General features: G+C 46.2%; 1 protein-coding gene and 1 long non-coding RNA gene across 3 annotated transcripts in view; one reads left to right on the top strand and one right to left on the bottom strand.

Annotated features, from left to right (window-relative positions):
- Kit (KIT proto-oncogene receptor tyrosine kinase) overlaps positions 1 to 16620 on the bottom strand; it is an 82647-nt gene that overhangs the window by 53239 nt on the left and 12788 nt on the right.
- On the top strand, positions 1246 to 7674 carry LOC148001306 (uncharacterized). Its single transcript, XR_015637394.1, has 2 exons — positions 1246 to 1296; positions 6218 to 7674. It is a non-coding gene; the product is annotated as an uncharacterized LOC148001306 (long non-coding RNA).

Genomic DNA, 16620 nt, shown 5'->3' on the forward strand with positions numbered 1-16620 from the left:
TGTCGGGGCTGTCTGTCCATTCTTTTAACATTAACTTCCTTCACTTAAAGACCACTGAGGACAAAGCAGGGGACAGGTCAAGAAGGGAGGCAAGGGTCAGCTCGGCCACACTCTAGAGAGCAGGACAGTTAGACTCCAGGCCACAGACAACTCAGCATATCCCTACTCCCAGCAGCCTCCCTGGCTGCATGGCGCACACGGGGCCTGAGGGGATAGACATAGGTGCTGGCCACAGGTCCAGGTCAGGAGGCTTGGCCTGTGAGTGTGAATTTGGTGGTACCCTCCCAGCATGCCATGTTCTCTCAGGAGTTTCAGGATTCCGCTAAATGCCAATTCTGCAGACCCAGGAGGGGATGCGAGGTGGTAATGGTGACAAGCCAAAAAAAAAAAAAAAAATGGCTTTTAGGACCCTGGGCTCGATCTCCAATCCCACAGCATCAAGTTCTAATGGTGTCGAACGAGGCATTAGGTAAGAAATGATTAGCATTTTCACACATCCATGTGTGTGTGTGTGCACACATACATATGTACACGCATATGGCGACTGGGGCACTTCAGAAATGTTATTAGATAAAATATGCGTAATATTTAATTACCGCTTTAACCATTTGTAAGTATGCAGCTGAGTGGTGTACTAAGTCCTTTCGTGTTGAAAAGAAAATTATATAAATTCTAGGTTTAAAAATATAAAAATTAAAAAAATAAACCCCAAAAGGCCACAGACCCAGGGCTAAGCCCTGCAGCCAAGACTAGCAGGCCATAAAGATAAAGGAGCACAGGAAACACTGTTCAGGCAGGACTGACAAGCCATAAAAAAAGGAATGCAGGAACCAGCCTGAGTTAATGAGACTGATTCATGGGACGTCTGGCAGGAAGACATCTCCCCCCAGCTCACTCAGGGCCATATTTCAACTAGGTGTCCTCCAGCCCCTGATAAGCCCCTGACTTCTAGCACGTACTCTTTCTGCTTTGTTCTCACTGCTATGTTTGAATGAGCCAATTGTATGTAACCACGCCAAAACCCCCTAGCCTTCTCTATATAACCCTCTGACTTTTGAGTTTCGGGGCCGACACCTCTGTCTCCTGCGCGGGATACGTGTCGGCCCGGAGATCTCTGTAATAGGTCTCCGTAATAAACCTCGCCTTTGCTTATTACATCCAAAATGGTCTCTCTGTGTCTGGGGTCCGCGATTTCCCAAGACTTGAGTAAGGGTCTCTCTGCGTGGGATCTTTCATATTTATGGGGGCTCGTCCGGGATCTGCGCGACTACCCCAGACTCCGAAGACCCCTTGGAGGTGAGTTGGATGTTTGTCTGAGTGTTTCTGTGTGAGCGGCGCCGCAATTGTCAGTCTGTGTCTGTCTCTGTTTTGGTTCCGCCGTGTGTGTATATATGTGTGTCTTAGTACTGGTCAGTGTTAAGAGGGCAGATGGGTATTCCTGCCCTGTGGTAAGAGGGCAGATGTGTGTTCCTGCCTTGTGCTGAGAGGGTGGATGTGTATTCCTGCCCTGTGGTAAGAGGGTGGATGTGTATTCCTGCCCTGTAGGAGAGTGGATGTGTATCCCCACTCAGTGCAGCTGCCTTTGTGGTCCGTGAGGACCCCCTGGCTGCGGAAGGGGGGACGCCCCGGGCCCGCAAGGCTGCAGCCCCTGGAAGACGTTCCACGGGCGGAGAACAGTCGGGAGAGCCCGGCTATGGACAGTCAGGAGGACCTGACTCTGGTTTTCTGGAACAAAGGAGATGGAATGCTCCTTTTACCTAGGCGGGAGTGGACGAGGAATCCCACTCCGTCAGAGGTCGAGTTCGGCTGCCTATTTAAATATAGGCACGGACAAGTGTGCTTAGTCGTTAGGACAAGAGGACACTCTGGAATCCTGTTGGGAGGTGGAATCAGATGGTCCATCTCATCCCAAAAGCAGCTAAGGTTAAGCTGCAGTTTGGGCCACGTACTGAAGGTACCAGGCATCTGTGAAAGTTGGTTATAAGATGCTTTGTCTTGATATTGTTTGTCTGGCTTGTTTTCTGTGGTATTGTCGAGTGTCTTTTTGGCTTTTGTTTCGTTTTTGAATTTTGGACTGACGACTGTGTTTGAATTTTGGACTGACGACTGTGTTTGAATTTTGGACTGACGACTGTGTTTGAATCTTGGACTGACGACTGTGTTTGAAATCATGAAACTGTTTGCTTTGTTCGTCAAAGAGTTTTACTTGGTCCTCTTGGTGCTTAAGTTAAGAGTTAAAAATAATTTGCTTGAGAAAAATTGTTTTCTGCCAGGGAGTTTTGTCTTTCTCTCTTGAGCCTCCTCCCAAGGAGAGAGGCGCCACCCTTTACTCCCCTTGATCAGCCTAGCTGCTGTTAACAGTTGTGTAAACAGACATTAACAAAAGCCTTGAGGAAGAAACCGCTCATAAATAAAAAAGTTCCCCAGATTAGGCCTCCGGTATGAAACAAGTATAGTGAGTAAGAAACTTAATTTTATGGACCCCGCTCTAGTGGCAGTGTGTTGGTTGATAGCCAACGTTAATTTTTAAAACATAGTGTTTTATCTGTGCTTGTGCTCGCAGCACACAGTAGGGGGGAGCGAAATTAGCTGCGGAGCTGCTGCAGCGAGCATGGGGACTTCTCAAGTCTCACCCAATTTTTCTGGCTCTTCAGGAGCTGTTTAAAAGGAAAAGGCTTAAGATAAAAAGAAACACTATAGAGAGATTTTTTAGTAAATTGCTACACCTTGGTTCGCTATCTCTGGGAATCTCACGGTAGACAGCTGTGATAAGCTGGGGAAGATTTAAATTTTGCCTGGGAACAAGGAATCTTAAAGGCGGAGTTTCAGCCGGTATGACACTTAGTGCATAGCTGCCTAAAAGATCAGAAATGCTGTCAACAGGCTATAAAAAAGGGACAGGCTGTGTTAGAAATGCTACATGAAGAATGATCTAAAAAGGCTAAAAGTGAGGTGGGAGAGGACTCTAAAAAAAACAAGAACAAGAAAGGAATTTCTGCTTTTAGTGACCAGACCTTCAACTCTTGCTCACAGAAAGAGGGTGCTCATTAAGAGAAGTTCTTTAAGGAGCCTGCCTTATCTGCTGGCCCTATTCCAAGAGAGGAGCCAGTCTCCAGCATTAAATTACTTTTCTCACTGGTCATCATTAGCATGGAGAATGCCTTTGATCCTATCCCCACAGCAGCCAGTTCCTGCCCCTGTGGTAGAAATGTACCAGGTTGGGGGGCAGAGAAGCCCCTAAAATAGTTTCAAAGAATCTACAACAAACTGTAAAGAACTTTGTTTTGTTTTGCCAGTTTGAATTTAGAATTCAGGCTTTGGCTGTGGCCGAGGTCAGGATTAATGTTTTCGTTTCCATGGGCCCTTAGCCCACTGAGACAGTTTGGTAAAGGACTACTACTACAGTCCTGATATTCAGAGACATGGAGAGAGCTATAGTTTTTTTTATTAAAGGTTGGTACTATAGTATTAACAATCTCTTTATTAGATATAAGAGACAAGAAGCCCCAGGTGAACTGGTTACAATTCTTTTGTCAGCTGCTTAGTATCTAACACCCAGGTTCTAATCGTCTCTCCACCCTTTTGTTATTAGTTGTTACTGGAAGCCTAGTGCCATTTAGAGGATGGGTCTCTTGAGCGATAAAGCCACTGAGCTGACACTAAAGGAAGGTACTCCTTAAGGGAAAATCTAAGTCCAGAGAGACAACCTGTAACAGATAGACTGCCCCTCTGCTCACTTCTCTGTTTCACAGACACAAGGTCTTTTTGTCCCAAGAAAGCCTCCTGGCTTAGCTGTGTGACTAAATGCTATTTGCCCTCTTCAGTGGACCTCTATTCTCAAGATTCTCTTGTTTTCTCACCATCCCATTTGAGATGCTTGTTAGTAACTGTTACAGGTCTTCTTTATCACCGAGGAAAGACAAAATCCTACTAGAGGCCAGAAAAAGTGTTCCAGAGATGGATGGAAGGCCCTCACTTCTGCCTGCTCTTTTCAGACGCCTAAAGGTAGGGAGTGCCAGGTCTGCCGCCAGGCTCCAAGGGTGGGTCTCTGAGGGGCTAAAAAATGCCCCACCAATCTGGCTAAGATAAAGAAAGGATATGAAGAAAAAGTTACAAAAATTTAAAGGGTTAAGTTAAGTTGCTGAGAGTTAGTACAAGTTACAGAGAAAGAGGTAAAAAGAACAGAAAGCTAAAAAAAAAAAGAGAGACAAAAAGAAGAGGAAGTTAGAGAGATAAAGAGAGATAAAAGACGAGAGAGGAACATATACTGGCCACAGTAGTTAGGGAACCTAGGAAGATAGTACCTGGCAACAGAAGAGAATTCCTGACTAAAGATCAGTGTGCCTAATACGAAGAAAAAGGATATTGGGTCAGGGACTGCCCCAGAAAGAACAAGAGGGGACACTGGAGAGCCTCTTGGTGCTGGCTATACACAGAGATAGAAGGGAAGCCCGCCCAGTTGTTTTGTGGATACAGGGACCCAATGCTCTGTGCTCCTATGCCCCCCTGTGGGCCAATATCCAAAGACCTTGAGTGCAAGGAGCTACTTACAACGAACAATACTTATGGACTGCCCGAAGAACAGTGGACCTTGGCGTGGGCCGGGTAACCCACTAGTTCATAGTCATCCCTGACTGCCCCCATCCCTTGCTCATGAGAAAATTGCTCTCCAAATTGGCTTGCGTGGGCTGAAATGGCTGGATGAGGCCATGTGTATACATATCTATAGACTGTGTATGTGGAGCTTAAGACCTGTCTCAGTACACCAGTAACTGATGCTGGGAGTTGAATGGCTTAGTGCTTTTCTGCCTGAAACACACCGTTCCTGCCAGCCGGGCACTAACAATTATCACCCAATCCAGGACTTAAACTGTGATAGAGTGGCTGATAGAGTGTCCAAAGATGGGACCACTGGTCAGCTGCCATGGACTAGATTCTCCACCGGTTGGGGACAATCTGGTCACCTTGCTGCCCAATCCGGACCTGGAGCCACCACAGCACGAGTGTCAAACACTGACAGAAGCACATGGGTGGAGGAAAGACCTCTGCGACTGGCTGATTGATCCCTGCTGAAAGCCGAGGACCTTGTCCACAGACAGGAACAGTTCTCTTCATGAATGAAGGTCAGAGACAAGTGGGTGCTGCCATGGTGGACAACACAATGTCATCTAGAATGGCTGAACCTCTACCCCCCCAGCACATCAGCGCCACAGATGCCTTTGCCATCTCTTGGATGCCCTGATAAAGCCAACAACTGTGAGTACTATTCATTGCCCAGGAAAACAGGAGGGAAGAGATTCAGTGACATGGGGCAGTGACAAAACAGATAAAGTGGCTCGGGAAATGGCTATACAGGAGCCTATCCTGGTTACAGGCCTGCAAGAGACAGCCACTGAGAACTAGGATTAGACTAAGGGATGGCCTCACTTAGAAAAGGCCCAAGTTGTTTAAAAGATAAAAAGACAATGACACACTTGAGGGGAAGGCTATACTCCCCAGAAAACAAAGAAAAGACTCACTTTGCCAAATACAGAAATGGACTCATTTAGGAGATAAAAAGTTTGTCCAAGTAGTTAAGGTATATGTAATAGACTTTAAGATTTTAGCCAAGAGAGACAGTAAAAAATATAAGATACGTCAGTAAACAAATGCTTAACAAACAAACAAGACAAAGAGACCTAGAGAGTTTAATAAAAAGTCAAAGTGAACTTCACTGAGATAAAACCAGAAAAATATAATCACAAGTATCTCCTAGTGCTTGTAGATACTTTTTCAGGAATAGATAGAAGCTTTCCTCACCAAACGAGAGACGGCCTCTACAATCATCAAGAAGATACTGAAAGAAATCTTCCCCAGGTCTGGAATGCCCAAGGTAATCTGGTCAGACAACGGTCCTACTTTCGTTGCCAAGGTAAGCCAGGGTGTGGCCAAGTATTTAGAGGTCGATTAAAAATTACATTGTATTTACAGACCTCAAAGCTCAATTCAGGTAGAGTAAATAAATAGAACTCTAAAAGAGACCCTGACCAAATTGACCATGGAGACTGGCACAGACTGGGTGACACTCCTTCCCTCCTGCTCTCTTCAGAGCAAGAAATACCCCTTCCAAATTCAGCCTTACCCCCTTTGAGATCTTATATGGGGCCTCAGCTCCCCTGACTGTATTAGATGATGTTACTGAACCAACATGTCATAGTAATAATGATTTGTGTGCCAGGCTAAAAGACCTACAGGTGATACAGAAAGAAATCTGCTCACAGCTGACAGCAGCCTATGCCCCGGAGACCCCTGAGACATCCCATCAGTTCCAGGTCGGAAGCAGCTACACTGAGCCCAGACACTCGATCCTCGCTGGAAAGGACCATACCTGGTGCTGCTGACCACCCTGACAGCCGTCAGTTCTCAGCCCTCACCAGCCGTGTACTAGCTGTTAGGGCTGAGAGCTGGGACCTAGAGGGAAATTTAGTCACGTTTGTCCTGGGTTCCATCGAGATAGGTGTGGGGATAGGCTTGATTTCTATTACAAATGATGTAACATTACATATGTTAGTACTCCTAACACTTCTTGGGACTGTGCCTCAGGGATCACAACCTATATAAGTTTAGAAGTTCTGAAAGACAGTCATGACCTTGGTATATAGGTTTAGATAGTGTCCAGATAGAATCCTGATGCCAAAGACTTTTTAGCTGACCTCCAAGAATACCTAACTTCCCTCTCAGAGGTAGTCCTTCAAAATAAGAAAAGATTAGACCTGATATTCCTTAAAGAAGGAGTCTGTGTGCTATACTGAAAGAAAAATGTTGCTTCTATACAGACCATTCAGGAGTAATTAAAGACTCCATAAATAAACTTAAAAAAAGGTTAGACAAAAGACAGACAGACAGAAAAACACATCAGAGATAGTTCGAGAGCTAGTTTAGTAGATCTCCCTGGATGACTACCCTACTCTCTGCTACAGCTGGGCCATTATTAATAATTTTCTTGGTTTTAGTTTTTGGCTCCTGCGTGACAAACAGGTTAATTGCTTTTGTTAAAAATCGAGTGGGTGCTGTGCGGTTGATGGTTCTGAGACAACAGTACCAGTCAGTTAGGACAACTGGTGAGACCAAATAATACTTGATATCAAAATTCTAAGATTAGAATTATTTAATAGGAGAAGACAGGAATGAAAAGAAAATTATATAAATTCTAGGTTTAAAAATATAAAAATTAAAAAAATAAACCCCAAAAGGCCACAGACCCAGGGCTAAGCCCTGCAGCCAAGACTAGCAGGCCATAAAGATAAAGGAGCACAGGAAACACTGTTCAGGCAGGACTGACAAGCCATAAAAAAAGGAATGCAGGAACCAGCCTGAGTTAATGAGACTGATTCATGGGACGTCTGGCAGGAAGACATCTCCCCCCAGCTCACTCAGGGCCATATTTCAACTAGGTGTCCTCCAGCCCCTGATAAGCCCCTGACTTCTAGCACGTACTCTTTCTGCTTTGTTCTCACTGCTATGTTTGAATGAGCCAATTGTATGTAACCACGCCAAAACCCCCTAGCCTTCTCTATATAACCCTCTGACTTTTGAGTTTCGGGGCCGACACCTCTGTCTCCTGCGCGGGATACGTGTCGGCCCGGAGATCTCTGTAATAGGTCTCCGTAATAAACCTCGCCTTTGCTTATTACATCCAAAATGGTCTCTCTGTGTCTGGGGTCCGCGATTTCCCAAGACTTGAGTAAGGGTCTCTCTGCGTGGGATCTTTCAGTGTGACTGGGCAGTCACCATCACTGTTCATTTCCTCACGTTTCCATCTTCCCCGCCCAGCAGCTAGTACCTCTACACTCCTTTCTGCCCGGGCTCCCGAGCCCGCTTTCTATCTCTCTACAAACCGGGCCTTCTGGGTACCTTGAAGAAGAGTCCGCATACGCTATTTGTTCTTGTGTGGCTGACATGTTTCCCTTGGAGTGTCACAGACATGCTGTACCATGTCAGAACCCCATCCCCATTCAAGGCTAACGTTCCAGCGCTCGTTTGGGCCACACTTCTTTTTTTTTTCTACTCATCCTGACATTTGGATGGTTTCCCTGAGGCATTTTCAACTGTGATCAACACTTTGGAGAGGCCTCTCTGACTTCCCAGCTTTGAAAGATGTTCCGCATTAATTACACTTGACTAAACTAGACGGGTATGCTAATTTTCTTCATAATGGGTAAGTCAATACATTCTCCTCAGAAATATACTCTAAAAACTACTTTTAAGGAACCTGTCAAATAAGGAAAATTGTACCTTCCCTTTTCCCACACAACTTGCAAACAGGAAATTTTTCCTTCTGTTTCTACTGTCAAGATGTCATCTTACGGAGGCGGGGACGAAAGCAGTCATGTTTCCCACAAGAAACTGTACCTGAGGCAGTTGCTGGAGGAAAGGGCAGAGGCAGTTGTTAAACTGTTCTGCCACAGACTTCTACTCCAGGGCGACCGTACACTGCAGCCCTGGCTAACAGGCCCCGGGCAAATCCCGCAGAGAACCATTTGGTGAGCCCATCTCTCCCGTCTTCCTGTTACCTTGCCAAAGGGGAGAATCTGTTTTGTAGGTGCTAGAGATTTCCAGGAAGACAGCAAGTCTGTGTAGAACTTGCAGAACTTAAGGGGGCTCCCTGAGGAACTCAAAGCACCCTTCTTGGTGGGAAGCCTTACCAGAAGGAAGGAAAATAGTCTCTGGTCAAGGGCAGAGGCTCAGCCTGGGTGGCCTGCATGTGCTCATCCCCAGAAAAAAGCAAGGATGAAAAGTGAGCAGTTGTAGCCTGAAGTTCTCGGGAGTGGGGACGGATGGCGGCGTGGTGGGGGTACAGCCCTTTTTAATGTCTAGACCAGAAGCCAGACCAGAGGGTATAAGTGACAGATGCTGCCCTGAGCTTGGGTAAGCAGGTGACACCATAGGAATACAGGGACACCAAAGTAGGTTTTGGGGCCACACGGGGATCCTGAGGCAACCAAAGCAGTGAAGTTTCAGAGAAGCCAGCTGGCCTCTCAGGCCTCAGTGGAGATGTCTACAAGCCATGCATGGAGTTGTTCAGGATCCACACACCCCCTCTAATTCCTTTCAGATGTGATGTCACGGCCAGAAGATAAGGACCTGGTGGTACCCAGAGTGCCAAAGAAAGTACCAAGAAAACCCTGAGCCGAGCAAACAGGAAGGCTGGGGGTTGGAGGGGAGATGATGCAGCATTCCCTGAAGTTAGGAGGAAAATGGTACTTGATGATGTTAAAACAATGGCCACTGCGAAACAAAAATCACATCCCTTTGGGGCACCAACAGCCCTAATCAGCTCCCTACACTACAGTTCTCACACACCTCTTAAAAAAGCGTTTGTTCCTAAATTTACGGTGTTCCTAATTTACTAAACCAAAGCAGAATCTTGCAACAGGTATGAGAAAGAATGTCGAGGGCCTTTGATGTGTAGCTCAGCCGCAGTGTTTGGAGAGCAGGCAGGAGGCCCTTGTTTCAGTTCTCAGCACTGGAAACAGAGTATGTGTGCATGCAATGATTCCAAGTAGTCAACAGATTGCTAGTTTCACTACTCAAAGCAAGATTTCCCATAAGCACGTGAGCATTTTTACTCTTGAGGTCTTGAAACGCCATCTTCACAAGAAAACACTTCTTAAGGCTACGCTGTTTTTATAAATGACGTGCATGAATGTCACTGCCAACTCCCCTCATAAAGACCAATGAGGCTCAGTCTCTTATTTTAGAAAAATGCCCCCATCTAAGGCTGCAGCTGCTGAGATGTAGTTCCCAAGCTGTCACCTTCTAGAAAGGGAATAGGAAGTTTTAGCCAGGGCAAAACCAATTAGCAGGCCACTGGGTGCTTCTTTACGTTTTTATTTGTGTGTGTTGTGTGTGCCTATGTATGTGTGTGTGTGTGTGTGTGTCTGTCTGTCTGTCCATGTGCACACACCCTCAAAAGCCAGAAGGGGGCACTGGGCCCCCGAAGCTAAGGTGGTTGGTTATGGGTACCTAAACTGGTTGCTGGAACCTAACTGACTCCTCTAGAAAAGCAGAAAGCACTTTTAACCATTAATCCATCCTTCTAGTCCCTCCGTCTCTCTTCTGTTACTGTGTGGAAAGAACAGGATACCCCACTACTCCACTTCTGGGCACAAGTGGGTGGCTGTGCTCAGAAGCCCTGGGGGAGACAAGATAGCACTCGTTTCCATGAAAACTTTCCCAGCACCTTTCCCAATGCAGGCCGCTGGCCTCCGACTCCACATCACGACATCTCCAAGATCTCCAAGTGCAGGGTCTCCTTCTGCCATCTCCCTGGAGGACTGACCATCAAGAGCTTGTTCTCTCAGACACCCCACAGCCAGAACTGAGCTTAAAACCAAGCCAAGACACCAGCTACACCACAGCAGCCTTCCTAAAACTCAGCAGAATCCTTAAGCTCAGATGTCCTTGAAATAAGGGTAAAGACTAGACTTACCTCCATCCCCATCACCCAAAAATACCACACTGAAGTCTCGCTGTGTGCTGGGCCCTTGGAGCAACAGTGTACAAGACCTCCCCATGCTCACGCGCGCTGTTTATAGTTAGCTCCCGGTTGAGCAACAAACCAATAATTACACATTTATATAATTACTCTGTGAGAAGTGTGAAGAACCAGGCAGCACAAAGGAGCTGACCTGATCTACCCTAGGGGTGAAAGAGGATTGTAAGGGGAGACGCAGGAGCTGGAAAGTGGGGTGCACCAGGGAGTCATGGAGGAGCACTGTGCCCCAAGCAGTAAGCAGATGCCATATCTTTATGGAAGCCAAGGCAGCTGTGGGTGATAAGCAGGAGGTAACCTGGCCTCCCGAGGGGATATCTGTATACCTCCACGTACGTGAGCAATGCTGGGTGGGCGGTAGCCTCTGAAAGGTTGGCATCAAGGCAGGTACTAACCCTATTTATCCTATGAAAATATCACCTGCAGCAAGGCCTCTGCTTTGCCTCCCTCAGCCGCACACGCATGCTTCTGGAAACCTCTGCACAGCGCCCAGGACTGTAGCTGTCTGATTTCCTGTCCCGACTAACTGAAACGTCCATCTATCTTTCTTAGGCTGCCAGATAGAGAACTGAGAACAGCACCCAGTCTGAACTTCAAGGGACTCAAGGGGCCCTGAGCCTTGGGCTGGGATGAAGCCCAGACATTCTGACCCCTTCTCAGCCTTCAGCCTGCAGCAGCTTCCCCTGACAGCCTAGTTAAATAAAGGGACTGGAAACCATGATTTGGTGGAGAGAGTGTATGAACTGGTATGGTAGCCCCTGACCCTACAAAGTAGTCCATCGCCTAGTGGGGAAAAACCAAGACAAAAGAAAACCCTCAGACTCAGGACACTTAGCCATTGGTGTAGCAAGAAACCTTACCAGGATCTCTATCTTGGAACTCGGGGAGAACCTGCAGAAACAGATTTTCTTGAGTGAGCAAATCTGCCTGGCTTTTACACCTAGAAATCGGCCTCGCGCTGGGTCCCCCTGACAAGCCTTGGCAGCCAGTCATGCACAGATTTCTCAGATCCCCGAGCTTTCAAGTGGGAAATGTTGCAGAATGCACCAGTCACAGCTACAGGACTCCAGAACAACTTCTGCAGCGCATCAGACCTCAATCTGGCTCAGTGAGTCGGAGGACCTGGCACTCCGTCTTCCCATGCTCCCGCTCTGGGGTCTCCTAGCCCACTCTGGGTACAATATGGAGCTCAGGGGTCCCCTTACACAGGGGTCCCCCTCACGTGGGCCGTGCTTGACCAGGACTGTTACCTCTCTCCACTAGAAATAAATGCTGCCTGCAATGGATGCAGAACCTTGCTGCCTCTTTCCTCAGAGAACTCTGAAAAGGGACCCCGGCTGCCCTAGGAAACTGCTGTCTCTTCTGAACCCCATCACACTGTCTGTGACACTGGGGCCTGAACCATCCTCAGAGCGCTCACCGTGCTGTGGTCTGTCTGTCTGTAGCACTAATAACCCTTCTAGTAAATGTCTGGCTCCCAACGGTCGGTTTCAGGGTCCCCCTCAGAAGCCTGCACCCAAGGCCGTCGGTCACCCACCAAGCTTTTCTTGGTGAGTGGTCAGATACCAGCCAGTGACTGTTTTCTCAATTGCTAATCAGATAATTACCCTGCAATGGTTAATTCTGTAGCCATTCCACATTCAATACGCAAAATAGAAAATGATTAGACCCAAACAATTGCCCTGGTGTAAAAGCACACTAATGGACGAGATTGGTGGATTCAGATTTGATTCAACATTCATCAGGCTGCTTGCTGTCAATTTGCTTAATGAGTGTTCACTTTTCTCTTAATTTTTCTGGGGTGACAGTCACTCAGAGCCACACATTTAAGCCTGCTTCCTTTTTGCAAGGAATTCATCCTAAGTAAAATGATCTCAGTGCTGTAGGGAACAAGAGAAAAATGCCTGAAACCGATTTACTGTTCTCTAGGACTGAGAAAAACAAGAACAACAAACCATCCAGTACGTCCATTGAGAAAGTTCCAGTTCTTTCCACACAGCTTCCTATGGCCATCCCTGAGGGTGTGGAAGGGAAGCCCACTCTAGAATTGTAAGCACGTTTGTTTGTTTGTTTGTTTGTTTGTTTGTTGAGACAGAGCCCATTTGATCCCAGCATTCCCTATGTAGACCAGTTGGCCTCTGCCTCCCAGGTGCTGGGGTTAAAGGCATTTAAGGCCCTCGCTCACCTCCACCCCTGGCTAGAAACCTGTCAGTGTGAGAACTGAAATCAGGACCAAGTAGAAGAGACCCAAGTTGGACGAAGAAAATTTTAAGATTTCTGGAAATTTAAATTAATATGTCAATCGGTAACATTTTTTCAAATTATTATAATTAGAAATATGCAAATTTTTCCACTAGGGGTGTAAGAGATGGGGTGAGAATGTGCCCAATTAGGTAGCAATGATACCTTTATTATATGGTATATATGGTATTCAAAACTTAAAAAAAAAAAGACTGTCTCCTTCAGAACTCAAGAATCTTTTACCAGACAATGGCAAAGAATGTTGGTTCTTACAAATGGTCCTCAAAGACAACTCCCTAAAGAGCTTCCTGCTCTCCTGCCTGATTTCTACCATAACGCTTTGCCGTAAACAATAGCTCAGACAGCTGATATCAGAGGGGCAGGAAGTATTTGTTTTCACACAGATCTGTTTTCAGATAGTTTACAAACGCAACTCTGGTCTCCAGCGACAAATGTTTTTAAATTGTATTTTAAAAGGAAATTGTATTTTCAAAGGCATCAGCCAGTCATTTAATATTTCACTTTGGTCCAGGCTTGGCAAATCCATAAATTAACAGAACCATAAGGTTAAAAGTGACTTTGAAGAGTTTGGGGGCTGTTTTGGCTTCAGGAGTGGTAACACAGCTGATGAATCTCAACATCTGGGCGAACAGCACAGAATTCAACACTTCAAAAGACTCATAGCCCTGCATGACTTGGTGTGCGTGCCGGGCGCCGGGTGTATGACATCACATTCTCACAGTCCCGTGTGACTCCATGTGGGAGTCGCTCAGAGTATGACATCACAGCCTGTGTGAACCAATGAGCAGAGCCCAGCGTATGACATCACAGCGCTGTGTGAACCAATGAGCAGAGAGTCCAGCGTATGACATCACAGCCTGTGTGAACCAATGAGCAGAGAGCCCAGCATATGACATCACAGCCTGTGTGAACCAATGAGCAGAGAGCCCAGCGTATAACATCTCAGCCCTGTGTGAGAGTTGGGACAAACTACCAGCAGCAAACATGGCTCGGCCCAGAGTTTGTTCTGAGAAGAACCACACAGACAGGGAGTGCAGGAGACTGCGACTCATGTATATTCAATGTGCTGGAGTGTTCTGGAGTGAGAGAGATTGATCCCTCCGAACTAACAACCCCAGGTGAAGCCCCACAAGGGTAGACAGAGCTAGGGATAGGACCTAAGGACAGAATAGGGGCAAGGAGAAGAAGGAAGACCTGGGGACAAGGGTTAGGGAGAGGCATGAAAGGCAGAGTAAGATTATCCCTTAGTTAACACAAGAGCAGAGCTCTCCGGCCGGCCATACTTAGGAGATGGTATTGGTCTGCCCTCCCCAGAGTACAAGAGAGCTACTACTGAATTCCAAAGAGTTATTTAAGAGAAACTAAAAGCAGGCGACACCTCTGATATAGAAAGTAAAGTCTTTCAGCTGGTGGCACGGCCCTGTAATTCCAGTAGGCAAGAAGTAATGGAAAGAGACTCAAGCTGAAAGCCAACCACAACTACATTGTGGGTTCGAGGCCAGCCTGGCGTACATGAAACCTACCTCAAAAAAAAAATAATAAAATAAAAAAGATAAAAATAAAAATAAAAGACTGGCACAGTGAATCACGGTTTTAATCCTAGCATTCAGAAGGTACAGGCAGCTGAATTTCTGGGAGTTCAAGGTCAGCCTGATCTACATAATGAACTCCAGGCTGGCCAGGGATACATGGTGAGACCCTGTCTCAAAAAGCAAAAGCAACCAAAACCACCAAAGGGACACTAAGAAGGCTTGCTTGATAATGACCCCTGGGAGGAGAAAACCAACACTGAAAAGTCGTCCTCAGACCTCCACACATAACAAATAGACTTGTTAAGAGATCAACAAAAATAAACTTCAGAAGGATCCGAAATTAAATTATGAAATAGCATTTCAAAGTTACCCTCTACACACACACACACACACACACACACACACACACACACACACGATTAAGCAAATAAAACAAGCCACAGAGAGCAGTATAGTCAGAACACTAACACAGGGAGCTGAGCAGATAGCTCACTGGTTAAGAATACTTGCTTTGCAAAGAAGTGCAGGCCGACAGGAGCCGGATGTAGATCTCTCCTGAGAGACACAGCCAGAGTACAGCAAATACTTGGGTGAATGCCAGCAGCAAACCACTGCACTGAGAACGGGACCCCCGATGAAGGAATCAGAGAAAGGACTGGAAGAGCTTGAAGGGGCTTGAGACCCCATATGAACAACAATGCCAAGCAACCAGAGCTTCCAGGGACTAAGCCACGACCCAAAGACTATACATGGACTGACCCTGGACTCTGACCCCATAGGTAGCAATATATATCCTAGTAAGAGCACCAGTGGAAGGGGAAGCCCTGGGTCCTGCTAAGACTGAACCCCCAGTGAATGTGATTGTTGGAGGGAGGGTGGTAATGGGGGGAGGGCTAGGGGGATGTTGGCCCGGAAAACAGGAAAGGGAATAACAATCGAAATGTAAATAAGAAATACTCAAGTTAATAAAGAAAAAAAAAAAAAGAATACTTGCTTTGCAGCCATGAGGACTAGAGCTCAGATCCCAACACCCACATAACAAGGTTTTCCTGCTCCTCCCAGGTATAGCGGACAGAAGTGAATTTACTTCATATTCCTCATTATGCTTGCTGGTATAATTAAATGTTTACACGATCCTTTATGTGCTTCTAGGGTAAAACGTGTTTTCCATGTGCTTGTCCTTGTGATTGGATACAACGAACTCGTGAGAATTTATCCATGTGACTTTCTTAACCTTCAGACTATTAAAAATAAAAAACAAATCAATAAAGTCGCAAGACTTTAGTCTGAGCAGACAGCATAAGACTTTAGTCTGCCTCATTTATCGGCTCCATTCTCTCAGGTACCACTGCCTCTAGAGAGGTAACAACAGTTGGCATCCCACGCACACCTGTAATCCCAGACTCGAGGGAACATGGAAGGAGCCAGGACCGCCGAGGATTACTGACTTCTAGTCTATCAGAGAAAACCCAAGCTGCAGATTCAAGGACCTTGAGGAGACCCTGCCTCAAAGAAATAGGTGGAGAACAATCCAGAGCACCCAGTGCCTTCTTCTGATCTCATTCACACATACAAAAGCATACATGTGCACATACATGTATGCATGCATATACCCAGAGACATATACAAGTAAATAATTTTAAAACTTGGAAGCGTGTTGAGGAAAAAAATGGAGATCTCCAGAGTCGGTGAAAGAACTAAAGAGCAACTGGATTAAATACAGAACACAAGAACAAAAACAAGAACTCCTCTCGGAGTACAATGGCCCTCCTGTGATCCCAGGATCTGGGAGGCGGAGGCAGAAGAGCCAGAATTTGAGGCCAGTCTGAAAGACACAGAAGAACCCTGGGGCTTAAAAGAACTAGAAAGAAAAAAATTGACTCTAAACAAATGATAAAGGAACTAAAAGGATTTCTGAGAAAATGGCAGGTCTGGAAGACAGAGAGACTATCCAACACATGCTGCTGGTGGCACTGAAGCCAGTGGAGAACTAAGAAAACTTTTCACCTTCAACAACTCTTGAGGGAGGGGAAATGAAAGCCATGCTCGATTCTATGTCAAGACTTCGATCTCCTCCCCAGGAAGACTAACTGGAACAGTCAACACTTACAAATGGCTGTCCTGCACACAGTAAAGAAAGCTTCCCGACGGGGATCTAGGTAAATGTGCCACCAAATCAGAGGCAAAAGAAAATCAGACTGGAGTCTGGCTTTGACAGCACTTTACGGCAAAAAGACAAAACAGGAAGAATATTAAAGATACCTGAGCAAAGACAGGAAAGGCTGAGGCTTT

This window comes from Rattus norvegicus, chromosome 14, assembly GCF_021556685.1.
Source record: "Rattus norvegicus strain SHRSP/BbbUtx chromosome 14, alternate assembly SHRSP_T2T, whole genome shotgun sequence".
NCBI lineage: Eukaryota > Metazoa > Chordata > Mammalia > Rodentia > Muridae > Rattus > Rattus norvegicus.